At 32.8% G+C, this 12500-nt stretch overlaps 5 non-coding genes across 5 annotated transcripts in view; all 5 read right to left on the bottom strand.

The window, feature by feature from the left end:
* The window catches only part of LOC145846527 (large subunit ribosomal RNA), a 3631-nt gene extending 2434 nt beyond the window's left edge, over positions 1-1197 (bottom strand). Inside the window, exon 1 of the ribosomal RNA XR_014370817.1 lies at positions 1-1197. This exon is cut by the window's left edge and continues 2434 nt beyond it. This is a non-coding gene — a ribosomal RNA (large subunit ribosomal RNA).
* A 222-nt stretch (positions 1198-1419) lies between these two features.
* LOC145846508 (5.8S ribosomal RNA) lies at positions 1420-1572 on the bottom strand. The gene has a single exon (XR_014370797.1). It is a non-coding gene; the product is annotated as a 5.8S ribosomal RNA (ribosomal RNA).
* Positions 1573-1754: 182 nt separating this feature from the next.
* LOC145846522 (small subunit ribosomal RNA) lies at positions 1755-3562 on the bottom strand. Its single transcript, XR_014370812.1, has one exon. It is a non-coding gene; the product is annotated as a small subunit ribosomal RNA (ribosomal RNA).
* Positions 3563-7681: 4119 nt separating this feature from the next.
* Positions 7682-7800, bottom strand: LOC145846529 (5S ribosomal RNA). The gene has a single exon (XR_014370818.1). It is a non-coding gene; the product is annotated as a 5S ribosomal RNA (ribosomal RNA).
* Positions 7801-10655: 2855 nt separating this feature from the next.
* LOC145846502 (5S ribosomal RNA) lies at positions 10656-10774 on the bottom strand. The gene has a single exon (XR_014370792.1). It is a non-coding gene; the product is annotated as a 5S ribosomal RNA (ribosomal RNA).
* Between the last annotated feature and the right edge of the window lie 1726 nt (positions 10775-12500).

Here is a 12500-nt window from a genome sequence, read left to right as displayed (position 1 = left end):
CCCAAGGCCTCTAATCATTCGCTTTACCAGATAAAACTGCGACTAAGCGCCAGCTATCCTGAGGGAAACTTCGGAAGGAACCAGCTACTAGATGGTTCGATTAGTCTTTCGCCCCTATGCCCAAATTCGACGATCGATTTGCACGTCAGAACCGCTACGGCCCTCCACCAGAGTTTCCTCTGGCTTCAGCCTGTTCAGGCATAGTTCACCATCTTTCGGGTCCCAACAAGCACGCTCTTGCTCGACCCCTAGGACGCGGCCTATGGGATCGGCCGGCGATGCGCCTAATGAAAGGATCTCGCCTCGTTTGCCTTCACTGTGCTTTCGGGTTTCGTACTGCCCAACACCTCGCGCGCGTGTTAGACTCCTTGGTCCGTGTTTCAAGACGGGTCGGAGACGTGGCCAGCTTAAGCCGCAGACCCCTGGCGTCTGAGCGCTAACGCGAAGAAGGCCTTGTACAAACTCTAGAGACTGCGAGCAGTTTCCAAAGCCGTATTCCAGCGATCAACACGCAGCCTGTCCGAAGACCGACGCGGAATCTCTCCTCGGTCGCCGAGCCGAAGCTAATCGAACGCCTATAACACTCTTCCGAAGAAGAGCTACCTTGCGAACGACCAAAGTCAGCCCAGCAACCGGTCGCGGCCCTCGCCGAACGCTAGTGCAGCGCCGCGACGCCAGCGCAACCGTAAGAGTCTCCGAAGATCACTCAAACAGTAGGACAGCTCTCGCAGCGCCTGAAAACGTCCGGCGACTCGATGGGCGCCTCCGTTTGCCTCCAAGCGGTTTCACGTACTCTTTAACTCTCTCTTCAAAGTGCTTTTCAACTTTCCCTCACGGTACTTGTTCGCTATCGGTCTCGAGCCAGTATTTAGCCTTAGATGGAGTTTACCACCCGCTTAGGGCTGCATTTCCAAACAACCCGACTCCGGGAAAACCGCTAGGACGAATTACGACCGCCGCCAAGGGCCTAACACCCGCTCTGGGAAAAGGCCTCGATCAGAAGAACGTGGGCAGTCGTTGGTTCGCCGCATGCTGAATTCCATACGCTACATTTCCTCGCCCTCCAAAAAGGCTCGGATTTAGCGCTGGGCTTTTCCCGCTTCACTCGCCGTTACTAGGGGAATCCTTGTTAGTTTCTTTTCCTCCGCTTAGTGATATGCTTAAGTTCAGCGGGTCGTCCCGCCCGATCTCAGGTCAAAAGTGATGTACTATAAAAGTACATGCGCTTTGTACGTCGGCCTTTTGAAGTCACTTAACTTATTCTCGAGCACCTACCGTCGTTGCTACCTCACCCGAGGCCAGCAGGCTGCTCACGCTTCAGCTGTGAAATCGCCAGACCAGCTGTCTTTGACGACACGCTCCTTAATTAAGAAACGAGTCGCAGGCACTTTCAAACTAATGAAAGGATCGGTGTGTTAAAGACCCTGAGACGGACGTGGCCCCAGGATTACCCGAGGCCGCAATACGCGTTCAGAATATCGATGCTCAATGTGTCCTGCAATTCACATTACTTCTCGGAGCTAGCTCCGTCCTTCATCGACGCTCGAGCCGAGTGATCCACCGCTAAGAGATCTCTCGTGTTAATCAATCTCAATGCAACCAAAAAATTGTGTTCAAAAAGAAGCGGCCGCGCCAGCACTTGCGTGCTGAATTATTACTCCCGCTGTCAGGAAGCAACGCGACCGAACTATAACAGTTACAGGGCTCGGTCCCTTCGAAGAAGAGACGTCGCTTGAAATCAAATTTCGATTCGTTAATGATCCTTCCGCAGGTTCACCTACGGAAACCTTGTTACGACTTTTACTTCCTCTAAATGATCAAGTTCGATCGTCTTTTCGAACACCGGCGAGTGCGTTGCCGCACGTACCAGGCTCAATCGGAGGACCTCACTAAACCATTCAATCGGTAGTAGCGACGGGCGGTGTGTACAAAGGGCAGGGACGTAATCAACGCAAGCTAATGACTCGCGCTTACTGGGAATTCCTCGTTCAAGGGAAACAATTGCAAGTCCCTATCCCTAGCACGACCGGGGTTCAACGGATTACCCGGACCTTTCGGCCTAGGGAACACACGATGATCCGGTCAGTGTAGCGCGCGTGCGGCCCCGAACATCTAAGGGCATCACAGACCTGTTATTGCTCAATCTCGTGTGGCTAAACGCCACTAGTCCCTCTAAGAAGTTGTCTCCGACCCAATGGGTCGAGCAGCTATTTAGCAAGTAAGAGTCTCGTTCGTTATCGGAATTAACCAGACAAATCGCTCCACCAACTAAGAACGGCCATGCACCACCACCCACAGAATCAAGAAAGAGCTCTCAATCTGTCAATCCTCGCTGTGTCCGGGCCGGGTGAGATTTCCCGTGTTGAGTCAAATTAAGCCGCAGGCTCCACTCCTGGTGGTGCCCTTCCGTCAATTCCTTTAAGTTTCAGCTTTGCAACCATACTTCCCCCGGAACCCAAAGACTTTGGTTTCCCGGAAGCTGCCGGACAGTTCTTAAGTTCGACACTGCCCGATCGCTAGTCGGCATCGTTTAAGGTCAGAACTAGGACGGTATCTGATCGTCTTCGAACCTCTGACTTTCGCTCTTGATTAAAGAAAACATTCTTGGCAAATGCTTTCGCAGTCGTTCGTCTTGCGCCGATCCAAGAATTTCACCTCTAACGGCACAGTACGGATGCCCCCGTCCGTTCCTATTAATCATTACCTCGTGCTCCGAAAACCAACAAAATAGAACCGAGGTCCTATTCCATTATTCCATGCAACATTATACAAGCGTAAAGCCTGCTTTGAACACTCTAATTTTTTCAAGGTAAACTTGCCGGACCACCGCAACACTCAGTTAAGAGCACCGCGAAGGCACCGACCAACAAGAACAACGAGGCCAGTGCTAGCCTTTCGACCGACCAACCTCGCCGTCCCTATATCCAACTACGAGCTTTTCAACCGCAACAACTTAAATATACACTTTTGGAGCTGGAATTACCGCGGCTGCTGGCACCAGACTTGCCCTCCAATGGATACTCGTTAAAAAGTTTAAAGTGTACTCATTCCAATTGCAGGACCTCGTACGAGGTCTGCATTGTTATTTTTCGTCACTACCTCCCCGAGCCGGGAATGGGTAATTTGCGCGCCTGCTGCCTTCCTTGGATGTGGTAGCCGTTTCTCAGGCTCCCTCTCCGGAATCGAACCCTGATTCTCCGTCACCCGTTACAACCTCGGTAGGCCGATACCGTACCGACGATAGTTGATAGGGCAGTTGCTTTAATGAGATGTCGCCAGCACTAGGCCGTGCGATCCGCAAGCTTATCCAGAGTCACCATTGTAACGACCCGAAAGCCGGTTAGTTTTGGTCTGATAAATGCGCGCCTCACGTCAGTTCGGCGCTTTACGCATGTATTAGCTCTAGAATTGCCACAGTTATCCATGTAAAAGCGTACAATCAAATGAACCATAACTGATTTAATGAGCCATTCGCAGTTTCACTGTACGTGAGCTCGTACTTACACTTGCATGGCTTAATCTTTGAGACAAGCATATGACTACTGGCAGGATCAACCAGATAACTATCCGAGGGCGTTTAAACCCGTTGCTCGACTGAGCGTTTTTACTGTATAAATACAGACCTTTTCTATCACTCGGCTTAAAAGCCTTGCGAACGTTACTGAAAGTCGGCGCCGGCCTTTTGCTGTTTAAAGCGCCAGCCCGCGTCGACTGCAGCATGCAGCTATACAACTGACTGTTCTTTCTCCCGACCAACCGTTTGCCTTCTGCCGGTTAACTCGTCAGCAGCAACACGCCATCTGTCTGCTGCAGTTACCCGCCTCGAGCCGTGCCTGCCTGCGTCGGCTACTCGTCTCGACGACTTCGCAAAGCTATAAGCCTACCGCCGCTGGACGCTTGTAGTTTTTCATACGCTGCTCCAATGCGTTTACATAGCACGTTCGCCGCCGCTGCAATAGCCGCGCCTCGGGTGCTAAACAGTAATGCTTTAAGCCCGCTTTCTCGTCAAGTCGACCGAACGCACAAACACGTCTCTCTCACTAGTGTAAAGTAATGCATACGTGTATGATGCTCAAATGTTGCTGTTGAACTTTTTTTGCCGATTTTTTCCGATTTTTTTCAATTTCTTTGTTTCTTTTCGATTATTTTAATGTTTTAAGCTTATTTATGCTACGTTTAAATGTTTTAATACTTTTTTATACTTTATTTAATATGTTTAAAAGAAATAAATAAATAAAAATATGTATAAACTACTTTTTTTAATGTTTTAAATATATATATTTATTATAAATAAACTTTATTTGTATTATTTTTTATTTAAGCGTACTTTTTAAATCTTTATATTTGTTTTATCGTTTTAAGCACATTGCGATAAGTATAATAAACAAAAAATTGAATAAAAATAATAATAATAAAAAAAAAAAAAAAAAACATAAGCTTATTTTATATGTTTTATTTTATTTTTATTTAAACTTACTTTTCAAACCTTAATACTCGTTTTATTTTTTTAAGCAGATTGCGATAAATATAATAAACAAACAATTAAATGAAAATAAAATAAAAAAATCAAACATAAGCTTATTTTATATGTTACATTTTATCTTTATTTAAACTTACTTTTTAATATAGTTGTTTTATTTTTTAAGCACATCGCGATAGATATAATAAACAAACAATGAAATAAAAATAATAATAATAATAATAATAATAATAATAATAATAATAATAATAATAATAAATCATAAGCTTATTTTGTATGTTTCATTTTATTTTATTTAAAACTTACAATTTAAACCTTTGTATTTGTTCTATTCTTTTAAGCACATCGCGATAAATATAATAAGCAAACAATTTAATAAAAGTAAAATAAAAAAATCAAACATAAGCTTATTTTATATGTTTCATTTTATCTTTATTTAAACTTACTTTTTAAACCTTTATAGTTGTTTTATTTTTTAAGCACATCGCGATAGATATATTAAACAAACAATGAAATAAAAATAATAATAATAATAATAATAATAATAAAAAATCATAAGCTTATTTTGTATGTTTCATTTTATTTTATTTAAAACTTACAATTTAAACCTTTGTATTTGTTCTATTCTTTTAAGCACATCGCGATAAATATAATAAGCAAACAATTTAATAAAAGTAAAATAAAAAAATCAAACATAAGCTTATTTTATATGTTTCATTTTATCTTTATTTAAACTTACTTTTTAAACCTTTATAGTTGTTTTATTTTTTAAGCACATCGCGATAGATATATTAAACAAACAATGAAATAAAAATAATAATAATAATAATAATAATAATAAAAAATCATAAGCTTATTTTGTATGTTTCATTTTATTTTATTTAAAACTTACAATTTAAACCTTTGTATTTGTTCTATTCTTTTAAGCACATCGCGATAAATATAACAAGCAAACAATTAAATAATAATAATAATAATAATAAAAAAATCATAAACTTATTTTATATGTTTCATTTTATTTTTATTTAAACTTACTTTTTTAACCTTTATAGTTGTTTTATTTTTTAAGCACATGGCGATAAATATAATAAGCAAACAATTAAATAAAAATAATAACAAATAAATAAAACAATACGGCTAAACTATAAAAAGAAAACTAAATAACTGATAAATACTTGTAAAACATTATTTGAAAAATGTATTTTGAAACACAACACGATTGATTTATAAATAATAATATATTTTTAATTTGTGTAGTTCATTTAAAGTAGTCTCCCTTTTTGCTTCTGGTTTTATTAGAGTTATATATAACAATAAATGGTGTAGTTTATTTAAAGTAGTCTCCCTTTTTGCTTCTGGTTTAATTAAAGTTATATAACACATACTATAGTAAGTTAAATAAACTATAGTAACTTTATAAAACTACTTTACAAAATACATTTGTATAATTTAATAACTTTAAAATAACTATCAAGAATAAAATAGAATAGCTTTAAGTTTAGTATACAATTGGTATGTAAATTGTGTAGTTTATTGAAAGTAGTCTCCTTATTTGCTTCTGGTTTTACTTGAGTTACATAACGTTAAATAAACATACTTAATAAACGTAACCATCAATACTGTCATTTTAATAAAACTAAGTACAAATACATTGAATTAACATAGAACTTTAAAAAGCCTTCGCTAGTATCTGTTGGTAACAGTAAATAACCTATTATGACTCACAATACAAGAGTGCGAAATTTATTTTTCATTTGATTTTTCAGGTATTTATTTATTTGTGGAAATAAACTTTTTTATTACATTAGAAACTAATTGAATTTTTCCTATAACTATACCTATTATTATATTTAGTATGCTTAAAAGTAATAAAATGACACGTCGCGATTATATAATAAACAAACAATCAAACAAACAAAGAAATAAAAAAAAAAAACTATTTTTTTAAACTTATATTTCAACTATATGTCTTATTTTATTTTCATTTAAACTTACTTTAAACCTCTGTATTTGTTATATATATTTCAACACAATACGATTAAACTATAAGACAAACAACAAAATAAAATAATCACATTAATAAATACACTAAGCAAATAGCTAGAATAAATATAAACAGTTCACAATATATACAATATATTTCTTCCATTTTTAAGTTACTTGTTAAACATATTTATTTAAAAATGTTTCTTTAGAATATAAAACTAACAGTTCTACAAATAAAGAAATTAAAAAGCCAATACACATAACACTAACTTTTCATAAATTAGATATGCAAATATGAACAAATAATAACTAAATTCTAAAGCTTTTGTAAACTGTGAACTTATAAACTTATAATAATAATTGCATATTCACTATTCACAATAGCTTTTTATTTAGTACACAACTGGTCTGTAAATTGTGTAGTTTATTGAAAGTATAATCCCGTTTTGCTTCTGGTTTAAATAAAGTTATACAACACATACTAAAGTAAATTAAATAAAGTAATTCACTACTATCGTATTAAATAAAACCAATTTACAAAATACATTAATTTAAATTAAAGTGAACTTTGAACTTATAATAATAATTGCATATTCACTATTCAGAATTTCTTTAAATTTAGTACACAACTGGTCTGTAAATTGTGTTGGTTCTATTCAAGTACTCTCCTTGTTTGTTTTGTTTTAGTTGTATTTATTTTTAGATACTAGCACATTCAATACACATAATAAAGTAAACCAAATAAACTCTATTAATTTAAACTAAGTACAAATACATTAAGTTAATACAAAACTTTAAAAAGCTTTTGCTAGTATCTGTTGGTAACAGTAAATAACTTATTATGACTCACAATACAAAAGTGCAAAATTTATTTTCGTTTGATTTTTCAAGTAGCCACGCTTTTATTTGTTTTTGGACAAAAAGACTTTAAAGTTTTAGTATAAAAGACTAATTGTATTAATTTTAACTCAGAAAATTGTACTCTACAAGATGGTGCCATTATTTTTTCGATATCTCAAACTGGTCAAACCACTTTTTTAGCGCTCTAATTGGTTTAAACAGCAAATAACGTTATCTGATTGGCTTACGTTTTTATTTGCTAATAACTAGAATTTACTTTTCTTTTAAGCGTTAAAGAAATGTAAATAAACGAGTAATAAGTATAAATAGGTCAGAAAGAAAAATAGTACAAAAAAGATGAATTCAAAAAGCAAAGGCCTACGGCACGTGGTATTCCCAAGCGGTCACCCATCTAAGTACTAACCACGCCCGACACTGCTTAACTTCCCAGATCGGACGAGATGGGGTGTGCTCAGTGTGGTATGGTCGTAGGCGTTTGAAGGCGTTTACAAGCCTTTATAAACCCTTCGGTTTATTTAAAAAACCTATTTGCACTTGATTTACAATCAATTTGATATTTTAAAATTATTCCTTATAAAATTTTAACCTGAATTAACTTTTTTTTGTTTTTTTAATCAACAGTTACTCCCAAACTGTACTAAAACTGTATTGTAACTGTACAAAAGTGTTTGTTTAAATAATTGTTATCTATAAATTACCTAAGACCAGGAAAAGTAGAAGTAAAGTTTATTGAATTATTAAATAAATAAAATAAAATCGTAAAATAAAATAATACAATATGTTTACAATTTGTCATTGATCTATCCATTTATGTTATTGCATTACAAATACAAACATTGCATACATTCAAGAGTATTATTCATCAATCTTTTCAATATAATAAGTTTTAAATTTATATTTATTTTTAAATAATTCCTGACATTTTAGATTACCTGAGATTTTTTTTTTAATTAAATTAATTTTAGTAATTAAATACTTGACGTTCTATTTTGTTTAATTTGATAACTCAACCATGTTTATTTTTTTTACTAATTTAAAAGAACTATTAAACTAAAAGACATTACATACAGCTTCTAAAAGTTTTAAACACCTTAAAAAATATTATTATTTTAAAGATATATTAAAGAACTAAACAGATATTACTCCTAAAAAATCTTGTTAATAATATATAAAAAGTACTCAAAGTCAGACTCGGAAATATATATACTATGTATATAAATATGTATATCTTACTTGAAGTTCACTGTAATTGACACTGTATAACAAAATTATAAAAATCAACCTATTTATATAGCAAAATATTTCTTTATCTTTGTCGTGGCGCGGTGGGTCAGTGGTCTTATCAGCTGACTCATAAGCAGAAGGTTGTAAGATCGAATCCCGCTAGTCGTCACGAAACACCACTATCGTTCAATGTTCGGGCTTCAAATTCTTTGAGATTATACTGTACTATTTATCTATCTAACTAATCTATCTAACAAATGTTGTTCAATCTAGGTTGTGGGTACTTGGGTCGAGTAATGCCTTTGACTTACAATCTGTTGTGGATTGACAATATTCCTCTATCTATCAATAAACAAATCTATCTAATAAATGTTGTTCAATCTAGGTTGTGGGTACTTGGGTCGAGTAATGCCTTTGACCTACAATCTGTTGTTGATTGTCAACATTCCTCTATCTATCAATAATGATTATATTCAATAATAAATGTTGATTAATTCAGTTGTAAGAAAACCAGTGCGCTGGTTAGGTTGGGTAAGGCCTTCGACTTACAATCTTGGGGATTATCAACGTTCATCACAAGTACAGTAACGATCTCATTGAATTTCCAGTTGGAACATTGGATTGTAGTGGTGGCCTACTTTGTAGGTTTTTTGCCTAGTTTGTTTTTTGCCTAGTTTGACAAACTATTGTATATATATTGTATAACTTTATTTGTATTATTTTTTATTTAAATTACTACTTATTATTAAAGAATTAAATTTTCTTAGAAAAAAAAACTATGTATTTTAACTAATGCTTATTTTATATGTTTTGTTTTATTTTTATTCTAACTTACTTTAAACCTCTGTATTTTTTATACAATACGATTGAACTATATAACAGAAAAATAATTAAATAATCAAACTATTGAATAAGCAGTTAATTAGTGTGTTTTTTTATGCTTCTTTCATTTTTAACTTACTTGTTAACCATATTTCTTTTATTAAAGTATAAAACTAACAGTTACTAAAATAAAATAATCATAAAGTCAATACACAAAACACTAACTTTTTATAATTTAAATATGCAAACATGAATATAGTTATGAATCTATTATTTATTCAAATAGAATTATTCAAAGCTTATAATTATAAAGCTTTTGTATAATGTTTCAATTACAGTGAACTTTAAGTAAGATAAGTTTTTTTTTTTGTAATAACTACAAAATTGGTATTTTAGTTTATTATTAGTAACTAAATACTTATATTTATTATATTTAAAAAAAAACATCTATACTAACTCTAATTTCAAAGCATATTAAAACATACAAATTTTACCAACTAAATATTTATTTTTATTTTAATTATTATAACTTTCAAACATAAGCTTGTATACCTTATATACCTATATACCTCATATAGTAGGCTTGACATAACATAACATTATTTAATTCTTTTTGTTTGAAATAAACTCATTTAGTTATTAGTAAATTACAACATAAATGCTTATAACAATATAACTAAGATTTAGCTTTTGAGTTAGTAAACTTTGATAGTTTTCTTTTAATAGTTTAATAGTCCTTATTTAAGTTCAAACAAAATTGCTATATATTTAATACACATACAAAAGTAAACTAAGTAAACGTAATTCAATAGTTTCTATTAAGTAAAAGTAATTACAAATACATTAAGTTAATACAAAACTTTAAAAAGCTTTTGCTAGTATCTGTTGGTAACAGTAAATAACTTATTATGACTCACAATACAAAAGTGCAAAATTTATTTTCGTTTGATTTTTCAAGTAGCCACGCTTTTATTTGTTTTTGGACAAAAAAACTTTTAAGTTTTAGTATAAAAGACTAATTGTATTAATTTTAACTCAGAAAATTGTACTCTACAAGATGGTGCCATTATTTTTTCGATATCTCAAACTGGTCAAACCACTTTTTTAGCGCTCTAATTGGTTTAAACAGCAAATAACGTTATCTGATTGGCTTACGTTTTTATTTGCTAATAACTAGAATTTACTTTTCTTTTAAGCGTTAAAGAAATGTAAATAAACGAGTAATAAGTATAAATAGGTCAGAAAGAAAAATAGTACAAAAAAGATGAATTCAAAAAGCAAAAGCCTACGGCACGTGGTATTCCCAAGCGGTCACCCATCTAAGTACTAACCACGCCCGACACTGCTTAACTTCCCAGATCGGACGAGATGGGGTGTGCTCAGTGTGGTATGGTCGTAGGCGTTTGAAAGCGTTTACAAGCCTTTATAAACCCTTCGGTTTGTTTAAAAAACCTATTTGCACTTGATTTACAATCAATTTGATATTTTAAAATTAATCCTTATAAAATTTTAACTTGATGTAAGTATTTTTTTTATTAAAACCTTTTTTTTTGGTGTTTTAATTACGATTACTCCCTGTAACTTTATTTAAGACTTCGTTTAAAAGATTGTTAACTATATTCTATATTAAATACTATGATTAGAAGTAAAGTTTATTAAGTGATTAAACTAAATAAAAAATAATGTTAAAATAAACATGTTGTGTTTAGTTTGTTTTACTATTTCTCATTGTTCTATTTATAGATGGTTTTGTTTTACTTCAAGAATATTTATAGCTAGTTTCTAAAGAATATCTCATACTACATCAGATTTTACGATTAACTTAATTTTAGGTAATAAAATATTTGACGTTTAATTTAATAACTCAACTATGTTTATGTTATAAAATAATAGTATATAATACACATACATTATAATATAATAATATGTATAACTAGTTGTTTTACTTTAAAATGAATAATTAAGTGGAAGAATTAAAAGAACTCACATTTTTGAAGAGAGCGTGGAAAACCAGAATAGTCTTTTAAAACATTTATTAAATTATCGATAAATATAGAATACAATAGAATTAAACATATAAACGTAACTGTGGTTGCTTAGAAACTAAACAAGAAATTTTTTAATAAAAATATAAAATAGTTATTATATAGAATTAAAATAAAATAAAAGTAATATAAATTATATTTTTAAACTAAATAACAATTCACGAGCAATATTAGCGCAATGTCAGAGTATGAGTTTATAATAAAGGAATTGCTTCCTTGATGTTGATACTTACCTTATTCAAATAGAATACATTTTCAGCAATCAGGCTTGTGTTTATCTTAGCGCGCGTAACACAACGTTTGTGGGTTTTGGCACACTTTTGTCGATAGTGGGCGCCCCGCCTTTTAAGTACAGAAATTTCGGGAATTTTCGATTTTCGGAATTCTGACTCGACAGATCGTTTTTGTTTGGTCCAGAGACCCCGTAAAAAATTTTTCAGCCCATTTGAAGCATGATGAAAAAATGTTATTTCGACCCCCTTTTTTTAGGGGTTACGGGGACATCAACCCATTTTTTGGGAATAAAAAACTCCTAGAAAAGGACCACTTTTCTTCTTTTTTCGAATTTCGACTTTTTATTTTTTTGGAAAATTTTTCTATTTTCTTTGTTTGTTCTATTATAATGTCGAAAATATTTTTTTTGAGCTTCGCAACGCATAAGGACTAACGTAAGGTAAGTTTTAAAAGATTTTTTTTTTCGATAATTTTTTCTATATTTTTTGTTTGGTCCATTACAAAGTCGAAAATATTTTTTTACGGCTTCTAAACGCGTGTAGATTAACCGTAGGTAGGTTATTTCGAAATTTAAATCTTTCAATATTAATAATTTTTTAGTAAATTGTTCGATTATGAGGTTTTTATGGCTCTTTCAGCACCCAATAACCTACAATAAACACATTAGAAAATAAAATATGAAATAAAAACATCAACTAAAATGAAAATAACATATTCTGTCAGTGAAAATTCTTTTTCTTTATGAAATTTCCCTTGTCACAAAATTGGAAGCTAAGAAAAACCGGAAAATAATTCTTCTTGAGCCATGTTTTTGTATGATAAATAGTATGCAAGCTGCCGATGTCAGA

This window comes from Thalia democratica, unplaced genomic scaffold (assembly GCF_965202585.1).
Source record: "Thalia democratica unplaced genomic scaffold, ktThaDemo2.hap1.1 HAP1_SCAFFOLD_483, whole genome shotgun sequence".
Classification (NCBI taxonomy): domain Eukaryota; kingdom Metazoa; phylum Chordata; class Thaliacea; order Salpida; family Salpidae; genus Thalia; species Thalia democratica.
Note: the sequence above shows the minus strand (reverse complement) of the source record. Positions and strands in the feature narration are given on the sequence as shown.